The sequence below is a fragment of the Rhinoderma darwinii genome, assembly GCF_050947455.1.
Source record: "Rhinoderma darwinii isolate aRhiDar2 chromosome 5 unlocalized genomic scaffold, aRhiDar2.hap1 SUPER_5_unloc_46, whole genome shotgun sequence".
Classification (NCBI taxonomy): domain Eukaryota; kingdom Metazoa; phylum Chordata; class Amphibia; order Anura; family Rhinodermatidae; genus Rhinoderma; species Rhinoderma darwinii.
Window position 1 is genome coordinate 423,681 of NW_027461805.1, and position 18,528 is coordinate 442,208.

Sequence of the window (18,528 nt, forward strand, 5' to 3'; positions counted from 1 at the left end):
AAAGGCCGGAGAGGAAGCCAGACAGGATTTGCTTCTTTTGCTTGCACCACAATGCAGTGCTGAAAGAGGAGGAATCTACATAAAAACGCCTTCCTGGCAACGCCCAAATGCCCTGCTGCCATGCAGATAAACACTGGCAGCGGCAGCAAGTGCATGCCCACAGCCACCCCTTGTTCCTTCACACCTTGTATCAGCTGTAATCCAGTCCAGTCCAGTGCTGCCTGCTGAGCAGCACTGACCAACACTGCCTGGGCCCAGGCTTTTATCTCTGAGGCCCCATTATGATGTCAGAAAGCTGGCTCTGGAATCCTGAGGGCTCCACTATGACACGTGCAAAGTTCCGTCTGAACTTTATATAAGACGGTGAGGCTCAGTCAGTCACTCAGTGTTGCCTGAGAGGGCAACACTGCAACAGCCGGCCGCCAGGCTGTCTTTTTTTTGCACAGCTAGTTGCCTCCAGGAGGCCACAAGAGGGAGACAAGGGACTGCAAAATGGAAAATAGACAACTTCTCCTTGCTCCTACAACCTCCATCCTTGCACAGTTTGTTATTCTTCTAGGTAACATAGTAACAAATCCAAATTGCTGCTCTCTTTGTAGGCAAGCAAGGCTTTGTTGCAACTGCAATTCTTACTTCTTCTTGAAATGTAGGGACGACAGTACATTCCATCACATCCATCTAGTGTACACAGGTAGGTCCATTGTGGCGGGCAGGCGAGCGGGCGGGCTGCTTTATTGGCTGTTTGCTGTTCCCCTACTCCACTCCACTATTTGACTGTTGTGCTGCATCAATCAATCAATCAATCAATCAATCAATCAATCAATCAATCAATCAATCAATCAGTGGCTGGCTCAGGTGCAGCTCTTTAACTTACCTAAAAGGGAGGGCGGAGAGAAGACAAGGAAGGTGAATGAGGTGTTCCAATGTGAAATGCCGGAAACACAGAAACACAGACGACACACAACAAGAGGTGGCAATCTATTCATTAATTGCATTTAATCAATGAGCTCATTATCACTCATGCATTGTCCAACAGGTGTTGAAATAATGGGATTAAAAGGGGAGATCCCTTCAGAAAGACAGAAACAATAGCAAAGACAAAAAACACTTTTGGAATCTGCTTTTAGTCAACACATAAGGAAAGGGTGCACCGGTCCTGGAAATACTGCAATACCAGGTCAATGCGTGGAGTGGACAGAGCAAGCTCTATTTCCATCTCCCTGTTCTAAAAATCCATTTAATATATGGTCCCCAGATAGGGGACGTATCAGATATTAAACTGATAAGAACAGATACTACACTTGATCTTAGCCAAAAGGCCGAGAAGCGATAACCCGAACGGGCCGCGCGTTGCCCGAGCCTGCCCGATACTGCTGTTCAGCCCTTGCAGCGATTCAGCCTACTTCTAGGCAATTCCATGGGGCCCTGCAGGCTCACACACTCACAGCTACACGGGAGGTGAATAAAGGCCGGAGAGGAAGCCAGACAGGATTTGCTTCTTTTGCTTGCACCACAATGCAGTGCTGAAAGAGGAGGAATCTACATAAAAACGCCTTCCTGGCAACGCCCAAATGCCCTGCTGCCATGCAGATAAACACTGGCAGCGGCAGCAAGTGCATGCCCACAGCCACCCCTTGTTCCTTCACACCTTGTATCAGCTGTAATCCAGTCCAGTCCAGTGCTGCCTGCTGAGCAGCACTGACCAACACTGCCTGGGCCCAGGCTTTTATCTCTGAGGCCCCATTATGATGTCAGAAAGCTGGCTCTGGAATCCTGAGGGCTCCACTATGACACGTGCAAAGTTCCGTCTGAACTTTATATAAGACGGTGAGGCTCAGTCAGTCACTCAGTGTTGCCTGAGAGGGCAACACTGCAACAGCCGGCCGCCAGGCTGTCTTTTTTTTGCACAGCTAGTTGCCTCCAGGAGGCCACAAGAGGGAGACAAGGGACTGCAAAATGGAAAATAGGCATCCACCAACTTTACAGACAACTTCTCCTTGCTCCTACAACCTCCATCCTTGCACAGTTTGTTATTCTTCTAGGTAACATAGTAACAAATCCAAATTGCTGCTCTCTTTGTAGGCAAGCAAGGCTTTGTTGCAACTGCAATTCTTACTTCTTCTTGAAATGTAGGGACGACAGTACATTCCATCACATCCATCTAGTGTACACAGGTAGGTCCATTGTGGCGGGCAGGCGAGCGGGCGGGCTGCTTTATTGGCTGTTTGCTGTTCCCCTACTCCACTCCACTATTTGACTGTTGTGCTGCATCAATCAATCAATCAATCAATCAATCAATCAATCAATCAATCAATCAATCAATCAATCAATCAGTGGCTGGCTCAGGTGCAGCTCTTTAACTTACCTAAAAGGGAGGGCGGAGAGAAGACAAGGAAGGTGAATGAGGTGTTCCAATGTGAAATGCCGGAAACACAGAAACACAGACGACACACAACAAGAGGTGGCAATCTATTCATTAATTGCATTTAATCAATGAGCTCATTATCACTCATGCATTGTCCAACAGGTGTTGAAATAATGGGATTAAAAGGGGAGATCCCTTCAGAAAGACAGAAACAATAGCAAAGACAAAAAACACTTTTGGAATCTGCTTTTAGTCAACACATAAGGAAAGGGTGCACCGGTCCTGGAAATACTGCAATACCAGGTCAATGCGTGGAGTGGACAGAGCAAGCTCTATTTCCATCTCCCTGTTCTAAAAATCCATTTAATATATGGTCCCCAGATAGGGGACGTATCAGATATTAAACTGATAAGAACAGATACTACACTTGATCTTAGCCAAAAGGCCGAGAAGCGATAACCCGAACGGGCCGCGCGTTGCCCGAGCCTGCCCGATACTGCTGTTCAGCCCTTGCAGCGATTCAGCCTACTTCTAGGCAATTCCATGGGGCCCTGCAGGCTCACACACTCACAGCTACACGGGAGGTGAATAAAGGCCGGAGAGGAAGCCAGACAGGATTTGCTTCTTTTGCTTGCACCACAATGCAGTGCTGAAAGAGGAGGAATCTACATAAAAACGCCTTCCTGGCAACGCCCAAATGCCCTGCTGCCATGCAGATAAACACTGGCAGCGGCAGCAAGTGCATGCCCACAGCCACCCCTTGTTCCTTCACACCTTGTATCAGCTGTAATCCAGTCCAGTCCAGTGCTGCCTGCTGAGCAGCACTGACCAACACTGCCTGGGCCCAGGCTTTTATCTCTGAGGCCCCATTATGATGTCAGAAAGCTGGCTCTGGAATCCTGAGGGCTCCACTATGACACGTGCAAAGTTCCGTCTGAACTTTATATAAGACGGTGAGGCTCAGTCAGTCACTCAGTGTTGCCTGAGAGGGCAACACTGCAACAGCCGGCCGCCAGGCTGTCTTTTTTTTGCACAGCTAGTTGCCTCCAGGAGGCCACAAGAGGGAGACAAGGGACTGCAAAATGGAAAATAGGCATCCACCAACTTTACAGACAACTTCTCCTTGCTCCTACAACCTCCATCCTTGCACAGTTTGTTATTCTTCTAGGTAACATAGTAACAAATCCAAATTGCTGCTCTCTTTGTAGGCAAGCAAGGCTTTGTTGCAACTGCAATTCTTACTTCTTCTTGAAATGTAGGGACGACAGTACATTCCATCACATCCATCTAGTGTACACAGGTAGGTCCATTGTGGCGGGCAGGCGAGCGGGCGGGCTGCTTTATTGGCTGTTTGCTGTTCCCCTACTCCACTCCACTATTTGACTGTTGTGCTGCATCAATCAATCAATCAATCAATCAATCAATCAATCAATCAATCAATCAATCAATCAGTGGCTGGCTCAGGTGCAGCTCTTTAACTTACCTAAAAGGGAGGGCGGAGAGAAGACAAGGAAGGTGAATGAGGTGTTCCAATGTGAAATGCCGGAAACACAGAAACACAGACGACACACAACAAGAGGTGGCAATCTATTCATTAATTGCATTTAATCAATGAGCTCATTATCACTCATGCATTGTCCAACAGGTGTTGAAATAATGGGATTAAAAGGGGAGATCCCTTCAGAAAGACAGAAACAATAGCAAAGACAAAAAACACTTTTGGAATCTGCTTTTAGTCAACACATAAGGAAAGGGTGCACCGGTCCTGGAAATACTGCAATACCAGGTCAATGCGTGGAGTGGACAGAGCAAGCTCTATTTCCATCTCCCTGTTCTAAAAATCCATTTAATATATGGTCCCCAGATAGGGGACGTATCAGATATTAAACTGATAAGAACAGATACTACACTTGATCTTAGCCAAAAGGCCGAGAAGCGATAACCCGAACGGGCCGCGCGTTGCCCGAGCCTGCCCGATACTGCTGTTCAGCCCTTGCAGCGATTCAGCCTACTTCTAGGCAATTCCATGGGGCCCTGCAGGCTCACACACTCACAGCTACACGGGAGGTGAATAAAGGCCGGAGAGGAAGCCAGACAGGATTTGCTTCTTTTGCTTGCACCACAATGCAGTGCTGAAAGAGGAGGAATCTACATAAAAACGCCTTCCTGGCAATGCCCAAATGCCCTGCTGCCATGCAGATAAACACTGGCAGCGGCAGCAAGTGCATGCCCACAGCCACCCCTTGTTCCTTCACACCTTGTATCAGCTGTAATCCAGTCCAGTCCAGTGCTGCCTGCTGAGCAGCACTGACCAACACTGCCTGGGCCCAGGCTTTTATCTCTGAGGCCCCATTATGATGTCAGAAAGCTGGCTCTGGAATCCTGAGGGCTCCACTATGACACGTGCAAAGTTCCGTCTGAACTTTATATAAGACGGTGAGGCTCAGTCAGTCACTCAGTGTTGCCTGAGAGGGCAACACTGCAACAGCCGGCCGCCAGGCTGTCTTTTTTTTGCACAGCTAGTTGCCTCCAGGAGGCCACAAGAGGGAGACAAGGGACTGCAAAATGGAAAATAGGCATCCACCAACTTTACAGACAACTTCTCCTTGCTCCTACAACCTCCATCCTTGCACAGTTTGTTATTCTTCTAGGTAACATAGTAACAAATCCAAATTGCTGCTCTCTTTGTAGGCAAGCAAGGCTTTGTTGCAACTGCAATTCTTACTTCTTCTTGAAATGTAGGGACGACAGTACATTCCATCACATCCATCTAGTGTACACAGGTAGGTCCATTGTGGCGGGCAGGCGAGCGGGCGGGCTGCTTTATTGGCTGTTTGCTGTTCCCCTACTCCACTCCACTATTTGACTGTTGTGCTGCATCAATCAATCAATCAATCAATCAATCAATCAATCAATCAATCAATCAATCAATCAAGTGGCTGGCTCAGGTGCAGCTCTTTAACTTACCTAAAAGGGAGGGCGGAGAGAAGACAAGGAAGGTGAATGAGGTGTTCCAATGTGAAATGCCGGAAACACAGAAACACAGACGACACACAACAAGAGGTGGCAATCTATTCATTAATTGCATTTAATCAATGAGCTCATTATCACTCATGCATTGTCCAACAGGTGTTGAAATAATGGGATTAAAAGGGGAGATCCCTTCAGAAAGACAGAAACAATAGCAAAGACAAAAAACACTTTTGGAATCTGCTTTTAGTCAACACATAAGGAAAGGGTGCACCGGTCCTGGAAATACTGCAATACCAGGTCAATGCGTGGAGTGGACAGAGCAAGCTCTATTTCCATCTCCCTGTTCTAAAAATCCATTTAATATATGGTCCCCAGATAGGGGACGTATCAGATATTAAACTGATAAGAACAGATACTACACTTGATCTTAGCCAAAAGGCCGAGAAGCGATAACCCGAACGGGCCGCGCGTTGCCCGAGCCTGCCCGATACTGCTGTTCAGCCCTTGCAGCGATTCAGCCTACTTCTAGGCAATTCCATGGGGCCCTGCAGGCTCACACACTCACAGCTACACGGGAGGTGAATAAAGGCCGGAGAGGAAGCCAGACAGGATTTGCTTCTTTTGCTTGCACCACAATGCAGTGCTGAAAGAGGAGGAATCTACATAAAAACGCCTTCCTGGCAACGCCCAAATGCCCTGCTGCCATGCCTGGCAGCGGCAGCAAGTGCATGCCCACAGCCACCCCTTGTTCCTTCACACCTTGTATCAGCTGTAATCCAGTCCAGTCCAGTGCTGCCTGCTGAGCAGCACTGACCAACACTGCCTGGGCCCAGGCTTTTATCTCTGAGGCCCCATTATGATGTCAGAAAGCTGGCTCTGGAATCCTGAGGGCTCCACTATGACACGTGCAAAGTTCCGTCTGAACTTTATATAAGACGGTGAGGCTCAGTCAGTCACTCAGTGTTGCCTGAGAGGGCAACACTGCAACAGCCGGCCGCCAGGCTGTCTTTTTTTTGCACAGCTAGTTGCCTCCAGGAGGCCACAAGAGGGAGACAAGGGACTGCAAAATGGAAAATAGGCATCCACCAACTTTACAGACAACTTCTCCTTGCTCCTACAACCTCCATCCTTGCACAGTTTGTTATTCTTCTAGGTAACATAGTAACAAATCCAAATTGCTGCTCTCTTTGTAGGCAAGCAAGGCTTTGTTGCAACTGCAATTCTTACTTCTTCTTGAAATGTAGGGACGACAGTACATTCCATCACATCCATCTAGTGTACACAGGTAGGTCCATTGTGGCGGGCAGGCGAGCGGGCGGGCTGCTTTATTGGCTGTTTGCTGTTCCCCTACTCCACTCCACTATTTGACTGTTGTGCTGCATCAATCAATCAATCAATCAATCAATCAATCAATCAATCAATCAATCAATCAATCAGTGGCTGGCTCAGGTGCAGCTCTTTAACTTACCTAAAAGGGAGGGCGGAGAGAAGACAAGGAAGGTGAATGAGGTGTTCCAATGTGAAATGCCGGAAACACAGAAACACAGACGACACACAACAAGAGGTGGCAATCTATTCATTAATTGCATTTAATCAATGAGCTCATTATCACTCATGCATTGTCCAACAGGTGTTGAAATAATGGGATTAAAAGGGGAGATCCCTTCAGAAAGACAGAAACAATAGCAAAGACAAAAAACACTTTTGGAATCTGCTTTTAGTCAACACATAAGGAAAGGGTGCACCGGTCCTGGAAATACTGCAATACCAGGTCAATGCGTGGAGTGGACAGAGCAAGCTCTATTTCCATCTCCCTGTTCTAAAAATCCATTTAATATATGGTCCCCAGATAGGGGACGTATCAGATATTAAACTGATAAGAACAGATACTACACTTGATCTTAGCCAAAAGGCCGAGAAGCGATAACCCGAACGGGCCGCGCGTTGCCCGAGCCTGCCCGATACTGCTGTTCAGCCCTTGCAGCGATTCAGCCTACTTCTAGGCAATTCCATGGGGCCCTGCAGGCTCACACACTCACAGCTACACGGGAGGTGAATAAAGGCCGGAGAGGAAGCCAGACAGGATTTGCTTCTTTTGCTTGCACCACAATGCAGTGCTGAAAGAGGAGGAATCTACATAAAAACGCCTTCCTGGCAACGCCCAAATGCCCTGCTGCCATGCAGATAAACACTGGCAGCGGCAGCAAGTGCATGCCCACAGCCACCCCTTGTTCCTTCACACCTTGTATCAGCTGTAATCCAGTCCAGTCCAGTGCTGCCTGCTGAGCAGCACTGACCAACACTGCCTGGGCCCAGGCTTTTATCTCTGAGGCCCCATTATGATGTCAGAAAGCTGGCTCTGGAATCCTGAGGGCTCCACTATGACACGTGCAAAGTTCCGTCTGAACTTTATATAAGACGGTGAGGCTCAGTCAGTCACTCAGTGTTGCCTGAGAGGGCAACACTGCAACAGCCGGCCGCCAGGCTGTCTTTTTTTTGCACAGCTAGTTGCCTCCAGGAGGCCACAAGAGGGAGACAAGGGACTGCAAAATGGAAAATAGGCATCCACCAACTTTACAGACAACTTCTCCTTGCTCCTACAACCTCCATCCTTGCACAGTTTGTTATTCTTCTAGGTAACATAGTAACAAATCCAAATTGCTGCTCTCTTTGTAGGCAAGCAAGGCTTTGTTGCAACTGCAATTCTTACTTCTTCTTGAAATGTAGGGACGACAGTACATTCCATCACATCCATCTAGTGTACACAGGTAGGTCCATTGTGGCGGGCAGGCGAGCGGGCGGGCTGCTTTATTGGCTGTTTGCTGTTCCCCTACTCCACTCCACTATTTGACTGTTGTGCTGCAATCAATCAATCAATCAATCAATCAATCAATCAATCAATCAATCAATCAATCAGTGGCTGGCTCAGGTGCAGCTCTTTAACTTACCTAAAAGGGAGGGCGGAGAGAAGACAAGGAAGGTGAATGAGGTGTTCCAATGTGAAATGCCGGAAACACAGAAACACAGACGACACACAACAAGAGGTGGCAATCTATTCATTAATTGCATTTAATCAATGAGCTCATTATCACTCATGCATTGTCCAACAGGTGTTGAAATAATGGGATTAAAAGGGGAGATCCCTTCAGAAAGACAGAAACAATAGCAAAGACAAAAAACACTTTTGGAATCTGCTTTTAGTCAACACATAAGGAAAGGGTGCACCGGTCCTGGAAATACTGCAATACCAGGTCAATGCGTGGAGTGGACAGAGCAAGCTCTATTTCCATCTCCCTGTTCTAAAAATCCATTTAATATATGGTCCCCAGATAGGGGACGTATCAGATATTAAACTGATAAGAACAGATACTACACTTGATCTTAGCCAAAAGGCCGAGAAGCGATAACCCGAACGGGCCGCGCGTTGCCCGAGCCTGCCCGATACTGCTGTTCAGCCCTTGCAGCGATTCAGCCTACTTCTAGGCAATTCCATGGGGCCCTGCAGGCTCACACACTCACAGCTACACGGGAGGTGAATAAAGGCCGGAGAGGAAGCCAGACAGGATTTGCTTCTTTTGCTTGCACCACAATGCAGTGCTGAAAGAGGAGGAATCTACATAAAAACGCCTTCCTGGCAACGCCCAAATGCCCTGCTGCCATGCAGATAAACACTGGCAGCGGCAGCAAGTGCATGCCCACAGCCACCCCTTGTTCCTTCACACCTTGTATCAGCTGTAATCCAGTCCAGTCCAGTGCTGCCTGCTGAGCAGCACTGACCAACACTGCCTGGGCCCAGGCTTTTATCTCTGAGGCCCCATTATGATGTCAGAAAGCTGGCTCTGGAATCCTGAGGGCTCCACTATGACACGTGCAAAGTTCCGTCTGAACTTTATATAAGATGGTGAGGCTCAGTCAGTCACTCAGTGTTGCCTGAGAGGGCAACACTGCAACAGCCGGCCGCCAGGCTGTCTTTTTTTTGCACAGCTAGTTGCCTCCAGGAGGCCACAAGAGGGAGACAAGGGACTGCAAAATGGAAAATAGGCATCCACCAACTTTACAGACAACTTCTCCTTGCTCCTACAACCTCCATCCTTGCACAGTTTGTTATTCTTCTAGGTAACATAGTAACAAATCCAAATTGCTGCTCTCTTTGTAGGCAAGCAAGGCTTTGTTGCAACTGCAATTCTTACTTCTTCTTGAAATGTAGGGACGACAGTACATTCCATCACATCCATCTAGTGTACACAGGTAGGTCCATTGTGGCGGGCAGGCGAGCGGGCGGGCTGCTTTATTGGCTGTTTGCTGTTCCCCTACTCCACTCCACTATTTGACTGTTGTGCTGCATCAATCAATCAATCAATCAATCAATCAATCAATCAATCAATCAATCAATCAGTGGCTGGCTCAGGTGCAGCTCTTTAACTTACCTAAAAGGGAGGGCGGAGAGAAGACAAGGAAGGTGAATGAGGTGTTCCAATGTGAAATGCCGGAAACACAGAAACACAGACGACACACAACAAGAGGTGGCAATCTATTCATTAATTGCATTTAATCAATGAGCTCATTATCACTCATGCATTGTCCAACAGGTGTTGAAATAATGGGATTAAAAGGGGAGATCCCTTCAGAAAGACAGAAACAATAGCAAAGACAAAAAACACTTTTGGAATCTGCTTTTAGTCAACACATAAGGAAAGGGTGCACCGGTCCTGGAAATACTGCAATACCAGGTCAATGCGTGGAGTGGACAGAGCAAGCTCTATTTCCATCTCCCTGTTCTAAAAATCCATTTAATATATGGTCCCCAGATAGGGGACGTATCAGATATTAAACTGATAAGAACAGATACTACACTTGATCTTAGCCAAAAGGCCGAGAAGCGATAACCCGAACGGGCCGCGCGTTGCCCGAGCCTGCCCGATACTGCTGTTCAGCCCTTGCAGCGATTCAGCCTACTTCTAGGCAATTCCATGGGGCCCTGCAGGCTCACACACTCACAGCTACACGGGAGGTGAATAAAGGCCGGAGAGGAAGCCAGACAGGATTTGCTTCTTTTGCTTGCACCACAATGCAGTGCTGAAAGAGGAGGAATCTACATAAAAACGCCTTCCTGGCAACGCCCAAATGCCCTGCTGCCATGCAGATAAACACTGGCAGCGGCAGCAAGTGCATGCCCACAGCCACCCCTTGTTCCTTCACACCTTGTATCAGCTGTAATCCAGTCCAGTCCAGTGCTGCCTGCTGAGCAGCACTGACCAACACTGCCTGGGCCCAGGCTTTTATCTCTGAGGCCCCATTATGATGTCAGAAAGCTGGCTCTGGAATCCTGAGGGCTCCACTATGACACGTGCAAAGTTCCGTCTGAACTTTATATAAGACGGTGAGGCTCAGTCAGTCACTCAGTGTTGCCTGAGAGGGCAACACTGCAACAGCCGGCCGCCAGGCTGTCTTTTTTTTGCACAGCTAGTTGCCTCCAGGAGGCCACAAGAGGGAGACAAGGGACTGCAAAATGGAAAATAGGCATCCACCAACTTTACAGACAACTTCTCCTTGCTCCTACAACCTCCATCCTTGCACAGTTTGTTATTCTTCTAGGTAACATAGTAACAAATCCAAATTGCTGCTCTCTTTGTAGGCAAGCAAGGCTTTGTTGCAACTGCAATTCTTACTTCTTCTTGAAATGTAGGGACGACAGTACATTCCATCACATCCATCTAGTGTACACAGGTAGGTCCATTGTGGCGGGCAGGCGAGCGGGCGGGCTGCTTTATTGGCTGTTTGCTGTTCCCCTACTCCACTCCACTATTTGACTGTTGTGCTGCATCAATCAATCAATCAATCAATCAATCAATCAATCAATCAATCAGTGGCTGGCTCAGGTGCAGCTCTTTAACTTACCTAAAAGGGAGGGCGGAGAGAAGACAAGGAAGGTGAATGAGGTGTTCCAATGTGAAATGCCGGAAACACAGAAACACAGACGACACACAACAAGAGGTGGCAATCTATTCATTAATTGCATTTAATCAATGAGCTCATTATCACTCATGCATTGTCCAACAGGTGTTGAAATAATGGGATTAAAAGGGGAGATCCCTTCAGAAAGACAGAAACAATAGCAAAGACAAAAAACACTTTTGGAATCTGCTTTTAGTCAACACATAAGGAAAGGGTGCACCGGTCCTGGAAATACTGCAATACCAGGTCAATGCGTGGAGTGGACAGAGCAAGCTCTATTTCCATCTCCCTGTTCTAAAAATCCATTTAATATATGGTCCCCAGATAGGGGACGTATCAGATATTAAACTGATAAGAACAGATACTACACTTGATCTTAGCCAAAAGGCCGAGAAGCGATAACCCGAACGGGCCGCGCGTTGCCCGAGCCTGCCCGATACTGCTGTTCAGCCCTTGCAGCGATTCAGCCTACTTCTAGGCAATTCCATGGGGCCCTGCAGGCTCACACACTCACAGCTACACGGGAGGTGAATAAAGGCCGGAGAGGAAGCCAGACAGGATTTGCTTCTTTTGCTTGCACCACAATGCAGTGCTGAAAGAGGAGGAATCTACATAAAAACGCCTTCCTGGCAACGCCCAAATGCCCTGCTGCCATGCAGATAAACACTGGCAGCGGCAGCAAGTGCATGCCCACAGCCACCCCTTGTTCCTTCACACCTTGTATCAGCTGTAATCCAGTCCAGTCCAGTGCTGCCTGCTGAGCAGCACTGACCAACACTGCCTGGGCCCAGGCTTTTATCTCTGAGGCCCCATTATGATGTCAGAAAGCTGGCTCTGGAATCCTGAGGGCTCCACTATGACACGTGCAAAGTTCCGTCTGAACTTTATATAAGACGGTGAGGCTCAGTCAGTCACTCAGTGTTGCCTGAGAGGGCAACACTGCAACAGCCGGCCGCCAGGCTGTCTTTTTTTTGCACAGCTAGTTGCCTCCAGGAGGCCACAAGAGGGAGACAAGGGACTGCAAAATGGAAAATAGGCATCCACCAACTTTACAGACAACTTCTCCTTGCTCCTACAACCTCCATCCTTGCACAGTTTGTTATTCTTCTAGGTAACATAGTAACAAATCCAAATTGCTGCTCTCTTTGTAGGCAAGCAAGGCTTTGTTGCAACTGCAATTCTTACTTCTTCTTGAAATGTAGGGACGACAGTACATTCCATCACATCCATCTAGTGTACACAGGTAGGTCCATTGTGGCGGGCAGGCGAGCGGGCGGGCTGCTTTATTGGCTGTTTGCTGTTCCCCTACTCCACTCCACTATTTGACTGTTGTGCTGCATCAATCAATCAATCAATCAATCAATCAATCAATCAATCAATCAATCAATCAATCAATCAATCAATCAATCAATCAGTGGCTGGCTCAGGTGCAGCTCTTTAACTTACCTAAAAGGGAGGGCGGAGAGAAGACAAGGAAGGTGAATGAGGTGTTCCAATGTGAAATGCCGGAAACACAGAAACACAGACGACACACAACAAGAGGTGGCAATCTATTCATTAATTGCATTTAATCAATGAGCTCATTATCACTCATGCATTGTCCAACAGGTGTTGAAATAATGGGATTAAAAGGGGAGATCCCTTCAGAAAGACAGAAACAATAGCAAAGACAAAAAACACTTTTGGAATCTGCTTTTAGTCAACACATAAGGAAAGGGTGCACCGGTCCTGGAAATACTGCAATACCAGGTCAATGCGTGGAGTGGACAGAGCAAGCTCTATTTCCATCTCCCTGTTCTAAAAATCCATTTAATATATGGTCCCCAGATAGGGGACGTATCAGATATTAAACTGATAAGAACAGATACTACACTTGATCTTAGCCAAAAGGCCGAGAAGCGATAACCCGAACGGGCCGCGCGTTGCCCGAGCCTGCCCGATACTGCTGTTCAGCCCTTGCAGCGATTCAGCCTACTTCTAGGCAATTCCATGGGGCCCTGCAGGCTCACACACTCACAGCTACACGGGAGGTGAATAAAGGCCGGAGAGGAAGCCAGACAGGATTTGCTTCTTTTGCTTGCACCACAATGCAGTGCTGAAAGAGGAGGAATCTACATAAAAACGCCTTCCTGGCAACGCCCAAATGCCCTGCTGCCATGCAGATAAACACTGGCAGCGGCAGCAAGTGCATGCCCACAGCCACCCCTTGTTCCTTCACACCTTGTATCAGCTGTAATCCAGTCCAGTCCAGTGCTGCCTGCTGAGCAGCACTGACCAACACTGCCTGGGCCCAGGCTTTTATCTCTGAGGCCCCATTATGATGTCAGAAAGCTGGCTCTGGAATCCTGAGGGCTCCACTATGACACGTGCAAAGTTCCGTCTGAACTTTATATAAGACGGTGAGGCTCAGTCAGTCACTCAGTGTTGCCTGAGAGGGCAACACTGCAACAGCCGGCCGCCAGGCTGTCTTTTTTTTGCACAGCTAGTTGCCTCCAGGAGGCCACAAGAGGGAGACAAGGGACTGCAAAATGGAAAATAGGCATCCACCAACTTTACAGACAACTTCTCCTTGCTCCTACAACCTCCATCCTTGCACAGTTTGTTATTCTTCTAGGTAACATAGTAACAAATCCAAATTGCTGCTCTCTTTGTAGGCAAGCAAGGCTTTGTTGCAACTGCAATTCTTACTTCTTCTTGAAATGTAGGGACGACAGTACATTCCATCACATCCATCTAGTGTACACAGGTAGGTCCATTGTGGCGGGCAGGCGAGCGGGCGGGCTGCTTTATTGGCTGTTTGCTGTTCCCCTACTCCACTCCACTATTTGACTGTTGTGCTGCATCAATCAATCAATCAATCAATCAATCAATCAATCAATCAATCAATCAGTGGCTGGCTCAGGTGCAGCTCTTTAACTTACCTAAAAGGGAGGGCGGAGAGAAGACAAGGAAGGTGAATGAGGTGTTCCAATGTGAAATGCCGGAAACACAGAAACACAGACGACACACAACAAGAGGTGGCAATCTATTCATTAATTGCATTTAATCAATGAGCTCATTATCACTCATGCATTGTCCAACAGGTGTTGAAATAATGGGATTAAAAGGGGAGATCCCTTCAGAAAGACAGAAACAATAGCAAAGACAAAAAAACACTTTTGGAATCTGCTTTTAGTCAACACATAAGGAAAGGGTGCACCGGTCCTGGAAATACTGCAATACCAGGTCAATGCGTGGAGTGGACAGAGCAAGCTCTATTTCCATCTCCCTGTTCTAAAAATCCATTTAATATATGGTCCCCAGATAGGGGACGTATCAGATATTAAACTGATAAGAACAGATACTACACTTGATCTTAGCCAAAAGGCCGAGAAGCGATAACCCGAACGGGCCGCGCGTTGCCCGAGCCTGCCCGATACTGCTGTTCAGCCCTTGCAGCGATTCAGCCTACTTCTAGGCAATTCCATGGGGCCCTGCAGGCTCACACACTCACAGCTACACGGGAGGTGAATAAAGGCCGGAGAGGAAGCCAGACAGGATTTGCTTCTTTTGCTTGCACCACAATGCAGTGCTGAAAGAGGAGGAATCTACATAAAAACGCCTTCCTGGCAACGCCCAAATGCCCTGCTGCCATGCAGATAAACACTGGCAGCGGCAGCAAGTGCATGCCCACAGCCACCCCTTGTTCCTTCACACCTTGTATCAGCTGTAATCCAGTCCAGTCCAGTGCTGCCTGCTGAGCAGCACTGACCAACACTGCCTGGGCCCAGGCTTTTATCTCTGAGGCCCCATTATGATGTCAGAAAGCTGGCTCTGGAATCCTGAGGGCTCCACTATGACACGTGCAAAGTTCCGTCTGAACTTTATATAAGACGGTGAGGCTCAGTCAGTCACTCAGTGTTGCCTGAGAGGGCAACACTGCAACAGCCGGCCGCCAGGCTGTCTTTTTTTTGCACAGCTAGTTGCCTCCAGGAGGCCACAAGAGGGAGACAAGGGACTGCAAAATGGAAAATAGGCATCCACCAACTTTACAGACAACTTCTCCTTGCTCCTACAACCTCCATCCTTGCACAGTTTGTTATTCTTCTAGGTAACATAGTAACAAATCCAAATTGCTGCTCTCTTTGTAGGCAAGCAAGGCTTTGTTGCAACTGCAATTCTTACTTCTTCTTGAAATGTAGGGACGACAGTACATTCCATCACATCCATCTAGTGTACACAGGTAGGTCCATTGTGGCGGGCAGGCGAGCGGGCGGGCTGCTTTATTGGCTGTTTGCTGTTCCCCTACTCCACTCCACTATTTGACTGTTGTGCTGCATCAATCAATCAATCAATCAATCAATCAATCAATCAATCAATCAATCAATCAGTGGCTGGCTCAGGTGCAGCTCTTTAACTTACCTAAAAGGGAGGGCGGAGAGAAGACAAGGAAGGTGAATGAGGTGTTCCAATGTGAAATGCCGGAAACACAGAAACACAGACGACACACAACAAGAGGTGGCAATCTATTCATTAATTGCATTTAATCAATGAGCTCATTATCACTCATGCATTGTCCAACAGGTGTTGAAATAATGGGCTTAAAAGGGGAGATCCCTTCAGAAAGACAGAAACAATAGCAAAGACAAAAAACACTTTTGGAATCTGCTTTTAGTCAACACATAAGGAAAGGGTGCACCGGTCCTGGAAATACTGCAATACCAGGTCAATGCGTGGAGTGGACAGAGCAAGCTCTATTTCCATCTCCCTGTTCTAAAAATCCATTTAATATATGGTCCCCAGATAGGGGACGTATCAGATATTAAACTGATAAGAACAGATACTACACTTGATCTTAGCCAAAAGGCCGAGAAGCGATAACCCGAACGGGCCGCGCGTTGCCCGAGCCTGCCCGATACTGCTGTTCAGCCCTTGCAGCGATTCAGCCTACTTCTAGGCAATTCCATGGGGCCCTGCAGGCTCACACACTCACAGCTACACGGGAGGTGAATAAAGGCCGGAGAGGAAGCCAGACAGGATTTGCTTCTTTTGCTTGCACCACAATGCAGTGCTGAAAGAGGAGGAATCTACATAAAAACGCCTTCCTGGCAACGCCCAAATGCCCTGCTGCCATGCAGATAAACACTGGCAGCGGCAGCAAGTGCATGCCCACAGCCACCCCTTGTTCCTTCACACCTTGTATCAGCTGTAATCCAGTCCAGTCCAGTGCTGCCTGCTGAGCAGCACTGACCAACACTGCCTGGGCCCAGGCTTTTATCTCTGAGGCCCCATTATGATGTCAGAAAGCTGGCTCTGGAATCCTGAGGGCTCCACTATGACACGTGCAAAGTTCCGTCTGAACTTTATATAAGACGGTGAGGCTCAGTCAGTCACTCAGTGTTGCCTGAGAGGGCAACACTGCAACAGCCGGCCGCCAGGCTGTCTTTTTTTTGCACAGCTAGTTGCCTCCAGGAGGCCACAAGAGGGAGACAAGGGACTGCAAAATGGAAAATAGGCATCCACCAACTTTACAGACAACTTCTCCTTGCTCCTACAACCTCCATCCTTGCACAGTTTGTTATTCTTCTAGGTAACATAGTAACAAATCCAAATTGCTGCTCTCTTTGTAGGCAAGCAAGGCTTTGTTGCAACTGCAATTCTTACGTCTTCTTGAAATGTAGGGACGACAGTACATTCCATCACATCCATCTAGTGTACACAGGTAGGTCCATTGTGGCGGGCAGGCGAGCGGGCGGGCTGCTTTATTGGCTGTTTGCTGTTCCCCTACTCCACTCCACTATTTGACTGTTGTGCTGCATCAATCAATCAATCAATCAATCAATCAATCAATCAATCAATCAATCAATCAGTGGCTGGCTCAGGTGCAGCTCTTTAACTTACCTAAAAGGGAGGGCGGAGAGAAGACAAGGAAGGTGAATGAGGTGTTCCAATGTGAAATGCCGGAAACACAGAAACACAGACGACACACAACAAGAGGTGGCAATCTATTCATTAATTGCATTTAATCAATGAGCTCATTATCACTCATGCATTGTCCAACAGGTGTTGAAATAATGGGCTTAAAAGGGGAGATCCCTTCAGAAAGACAGAAACAATAGCAAAGACAAAAAACACTTTTGGAATCTGCTTTTAGTCAACACATAAGGAAAGGGTGCACCGGTCCTGGAAATACTGCAATACCAGGTCAATGCGTGGAGTGGACAGAGCAAGCTCTATTTCCATCTCCCTGTTCTAAAAATCCATTTAATATATGGTCCCCAGATAGGGGACGTATCAGATATTAAACTGATAAGAACAGATACTACACTTGATCTTATCCAAAAGGCCGAGAAGCGATAACCCGAACGGGCCGCGCGTTGCCCGAGCCTGCCCGATACTGCTGTTCAGCCCTTGCAGCGATTCAGCCTACTTCTAGGCAATTCCATGGGGCCCTGCAGGCTCACACACTCACAGCTACACGGGAGGTGAATAAAGGCCGGAGAGGAAGCCAGACAGGATTTGCTTCTTTTGCTTGCACCACAATGCAGTGCTGAAAGAGGAGGAATCTACATAAAAACGCCTTCCTGGCAACGCCCAAATGCCCTGCTGCCATGCAGATAAACACTGGCAGCGGCAGCAAGTGCATGCCCACAGCCACCCCTTGTTCCTTCACACCTTGTATCAGCTGTAATCCAGTCCAGTCCAGTGCTGCCTGCTGAGCAGCACTGACCAACACTGCCTGGGCCCAGGCTTTTATCTCTGAGGCCCCATTATGATGTCAGAAAGCTGGCTCTGGAATCCTGAGGGCTCCACTATGACACGTGCAAAGTTCCGTCTGAACTTTATATAAGACGGTGAGGCTCAGTCAGTCACTCAGTGTTGCCTGAGAGGGCAACACTGCAACAGCCGGCCGCCAGGCTGTCTTTTTTTTGCACAGCTAGTTGCCTCCAGGAGGCCACAAGAGGGAGACAAGGGACTGCAAAATGGAAAATAGGCATCCACCAACTTTACAGACAACTTCTCCTTGCTCCTACAACCTCCATCCTTGCACAGTTTGTTATTCTTCTAGGTAACATAGTAACAAATCCAAATTGCTGCTCTCTTTGTAGGCAAGCAAGGCTTTGTTGCAACTGCAATTCTTACGTCTTCTTGAAATGTAGGGACGACAGTACATTCCATCACATCCATCTAGTGTACACAGGTAGGTCCATTGTGGCGGGCAGGCGAGCGGGCGGGCTGCTTTATTGGCTGTTTGC

General features: G+C 47.9%; 12 non-coding genes across 12 annotated transcripts; all 12 read right to left on the reverse strand.

Annotated features, from left to right (window-relative positions):
* Window positions 1-1,140: 1,140 nt before the first annotated feature.
* On the reverse strand, window positions 1,141-1,331 carry LOC142694716 (U2 spliceosomal RNA). Its single transcript, XR_012862901.1, has one exon. It is a non-coding gene; the product is annotated as a U2 spliceosomal RNA (small nuclear RNA).
* A 1,300-nt stretch (window positions 1,332-2,631) lies between these two features.
* LOC142694719 (U2 spliceosomal RNA) lies at window positions 2,632-2,822 on the reverse strand. Its single transcript, XR_012862903.1, has one exon. It is a non-coding gene; the product is annotated as a U2 spliceosomal RNA (small nuclear RNA).
* Window positions 2,823-4,114: 1,292 nt separating this feature from the next.
* On the reverse strand, window positions 4,115-4,305 carry LOC142694720 (U2 spliceosomal RNA). Its single transcript, XR_012862904.1, has one exon. It is a non-coding gene; the product is annotated as a U2 spliceosomal RNA (small nuclear RNA).
* Window positions 4,306-5,598: 1,293 nt separating this feature from the next.
* On the reverse strand, window positions 5,599-5,789 carry LOC142694721 (U2 spliceosomal RNA). The gene has a single exon (XR_012862905.1). It is a non-coding gene; the product is annotated as a U2 spliceosomal RNA (small nuclear RNA).
* A 1,283-nt stretch (window positions 5,790-7,072) lies between these two features.
* Window positions 7,073-7,263, reverse strand: LOC142694722 (U2 spliceosomal RNA). Its single transcript, XR_012862906.1, has one exon. It is a non-coding gene; the product is annotated as a U2 spliceosomal RNA (small nuclear RNA).
* A 1,289-nt stretch (window positions 7,264-8,552) lies between these two features.
* LOC142694723 (U2 spliceosomal RNA) lies at window positions 8,553-8,743 on the reverse strand. The gene has a single exon (XR_012862907.1). It is a non-coding gene; the product is annotated as a U2 spliceosomal RNA (small nuclear RNA).
* A 1,288-nt stretch (window positions 8,744-10,031) lies between these two features.
* Window positions 10,032-10,222, reverse strand: LOC142694725 (U2 spliceosomal RNA). The gene has a single exon (XR_012862909.1). It is a non-coding gene; the product is annotated as a U2 spliceosomal RNA (small nuclear RNA).
* Window positions 10,223-11,502: 1,280 nt separating this feature from the next.
* On the reverse strand, window positions 11,503-11,693 carry LOC142694726 (U2 spliceosomal RNA). Its single transcript, XR_012862910.1, has one exon. It is a non-coding gene; the product is annotated as a U2 spliceosomal RNA (small nuclear RNA).
* Window positions 11,694-13,005: 1,312 nt separating this feature from the next.
* On the reverse strand, window positions 13,006-13,196 carry LOC142694727 (U2 spliceosomal RNA). Its single transcript, XR_012862911.1, has one exon. It is a non-coding gene; the product is annotated as a U2 spliceosomal RNA (small nuclear RNA).
* A 1,285-nt stretch (window positions 13,197-14,481) lies between these two features.
* On the reverse strand, window positions 14,482-14,672 carry LOC142694729 (U2 spliceosomal RNA). The gene has a single exon (XR_012862912.1). It is a non-coding gene; the product is annotated as a U2 spliceosomal RNA (small nuclear RNA).
* Window positions 14,673-15,960: 1,288 nt separating this feature from the next.
* On the reverse strand, window positions 15,961-16,151 carry LOC142694730 (U2 spliceosomal RNA). The gene has a single exon (XR_012862913.1). It is a non-coding gene; the product is annotated as a U2 spliceosomal RNA (small nuclear RNA).
* A 1,288-nt stretch (window positions 16,152-17,439) lies between these two features.
* LOC142694433 (U2 spliceosomal RNA) lies at window positions 17,440-17,630 on the reverse strand. The gene has a single exon (XR_012862673.1). It is a non-coding gene; the product is annotated as a U2 spliceosomal RNA (small nuclear RNA).
* Between the last annotated feature and the right edge of the window lie 898 nt (window positions 17,631-18,528).